Below are 3,050 nucleotides of genomic sequence, written 5' to 3'. Positions count from 1 at the left end.
CTTAGTGTACTTTGTCAGTTGAACAAAAAGCCTGTAGCAAAACTTCTGAATGGAAACTGTTTTGTTTTAATGCATACCTAAATATTTATATAATTCATTTTAAGTTGATGGACTAAAGAAATATCTTTGTGATAAAGAAAGAATTCCTTTAAGACTTAAGTCTGACATCAGGTTTTTTCCCTTCTCTCTTGTGATGAATAAGTGATATAGGGGAATGTGTTTCTTAAACATTTAAAGCAAAAGAACTGTTGCAATATGGGCAACTTCCAGTAGCACAGAACTGTGGTGCGAAGTGACTACATATCTTTAGGCTGGCTGATGTGCAGCTTTGATTTGGGCAATACATTTATCCCTCTTCATCAAGAAAGATAATACTGGCTGAAGGACTTGTATTTTTCCTGATAGCAAATTTATGTGTCATTACTTTCAGAACAGGGACTATGAAATGTTGTCTGGCATTTCTCTGTATACTCTTACCTGTCACATGGTTTCTCTTAGACTGCCATTACATCGACATAAGGACACAAATTACCTGCACTGTGATTATGTAAATACACAGAAGATGCTTCTCCCCTTCTCTCTTTTCTTCTGCCTTAAACTTTTTAGATTTAAATGTACCCCTACTTCACTTGTTTGGGTTTTTTGGGGGGTTTTTGTTTGTTTGTTTTTGTTTGTTTGTTTGTTTTGCTTGTGTGGTTCATTCTTGTAAAACTTAGAAGTATGTGTGCCAAAACTTGCCAAGCATTCTTCCTGCTTTACTAAGATAGAGGAGTCCAGATAGGCTTTATCAATTAATTTCAAGGCTTACTCAAGAGCTTGAGTGATACAACTCACTCTCCAGAAGGGCAGCTCCCAGTATATGTGCACAAAGAAGTATTGCTGTGTGTGAAAAGTGTGCTCTGCAAACAGGGGTGAACTTCCCATTGGACCATGGCTCCTAGACTTTCAGAAGGTTTGAAGACATGTGGCCACTTTTTCCATTCTTGCCAGTTAGTTATTCACATGATCTGGCTATTTTATTGCTTTTGCTCCTCTGAATATTGTGACTATAAAGCAGTTATTTCTGGTGTGCTGTACTAAGTTGTTCAGTAGAAAAATTCCATTCCAGAACCACTAAAAGCAAACAACTCAACTGCCTCAACCAAACAACTCAGGAGCACCTGTCAAAACATATCGTGCAGGCATCTCATTTAATGCTGGATGACTAAGCCATGGAAAAGCAATTACCTAAGCAGTGGTCCTCCATAGGAAGTACTGTGCTTTTAAAATAAAAAATAAACCCAATTCCTGGCTTCAGACCACTCTGTGGTAGAGCATGCACAGCTTGATGTTTGGGGTGTTTAGTGTTTTTCAATTGCTCCTCTGCTCTTATTACAACTCAATAACACTTGGCTGCAGTTTAATGGGAGCTGATTAAAGAACACACTGCTCTGAGTATTTACTGCATGTCTAAGGACTGTTTTGTCAGCAGTTGTCATTTCTCTGACATGAATCATTACAAGAAGCCACCTCTGAAAGAACCTCCCCTTCCTAATCTTCTAGATACGTCTCATGCACAGAAGATAGAATATATAAAAATAGAATTAAAATAATTTTTAGTTTGATGAAAAGCAAGAATTATTTTTGGGCTTTTTTCTGCAGCAAAATGGTGGCTGGCTCAGAGCTGTTGATTACCTTGATGGAGTAAAGTCTCTACCACATTACCTTTCTTGCACAGTTCTAGGTTAACCTAGATAATTCCCTTGGGTAGTTCAGAGTTTGTTACTAATCATAGTTTGCTGCATTTCTGTTGCTTTTTTCTGTTTCAAACAAGACCACAGTGCAGGAGGAAAGTCCTCCTTATCCAATATATTTGTACTTCAGGTTCAGGGGTTTTATGTCTTTTATTTTATTAAACCAAAACAGATGTTGGTTAAATATAGGTAAAATACTACAATAACTGCCTCTCAAGAGCACTGCAGTAACTCTATGGAACACAAGGTACATGATGAAAGGTATTTGGGGTAGGGTGGATGTGTGTAGGAATAAAAAGAGAGATAAAAGAAAATACCATTTAGACATACAGAATCTGAAACTTAGACCCAATTCCGTCAGCATGAAGCTATGAAAGACTGGTGGGATTTCTTGTAATGAAGATGAGCAATTCTTTTGGAATTGCTGAGAGGAGCATGGAAAATTTGTGCTAGCCTATAAAAATACTTAAGTTTCAATTTCATTAAACAAAGATTTCAGGTTTTAAAATTTATTTATACCTTTTAAATGCAGAACAGTTTGGGGGTTTTTTGGTTTGGTTTGGTTTCGTTTTTTTTTTTTTGTGTTCTCATGTTCGTTTCTTTTGAAAAATCAGATGCCATCTTTTAACAGCAGAATTCTCTACCCCAGCATGTTTTTAAATTTCAAGGTACTGTGAAAAAGAAAGTGCTTTCCACTTAGCATTAATTCTATACTGGGGAATACAACTGACCTTACCCCATTACCAATCTCCAAGTGTTTCATACTGCAGACACAGAATTGTGCTATGGATTTATGCTACATGGCTCCTTACTTATAATTAGGCTGCTTTTCCAATCTCATTTCAAAGATGAATTAAAATACAGACAAAATTAAAGAGTAAATTCATAAGTCATTTCAAAAGTATGGGTGCTTCCAATTCTTTTTTCAGCTCTAGATCCTTTTTTAAGAGAGATTTTTTGTTTTCCTTTCTAAAGGGGCGCAGAAGTGCTGACTCATTACATCCATTTATTTTATTTTTTTGAAGTACAGGTACAATATTTACATAGAGGTACTGTATGCCAAATGACAGAAAACTATGTGTATTTCCTGAGCCCCGAGGCCAGAAGCTCTTTGGGTAGAGTCAGAGTAAGTGATCACAGATAAGTCTGTAACATTCCTCCAGCAACTCAGTTCTTGCTGAGCTAAATGATACACGCTGTGTGTTGAAATCCCTTTATGTAACACTGAAGAGGAGAATTATTACCAACCCACAGAAATATTTTGCCCTAATCTACAGATTAGGACCAAGGAAAACTAAACCAGCTTTACTAGTGGCA

This window comes from Taeniopygia guttata, chromosome 6 (assembly GCF_048771995.1).
Source record: "Taeniopygia guttata chromosome 6, bTaeGut7.mat, whole genome shotgun sequence".
In the NCBI taxonomy this organism is placed as follows: domain Eukaryota; kingdom Metazoa; phylum Chordata; class Aves; order Passeriformes; family Estrildidae; genus Taeniopygia; species Taeniopygia guttata.
The sequence above is the reverse complement of the archived record's forward strand: the minus strand, read 5'-3'. Positions refer to the sequence as shown.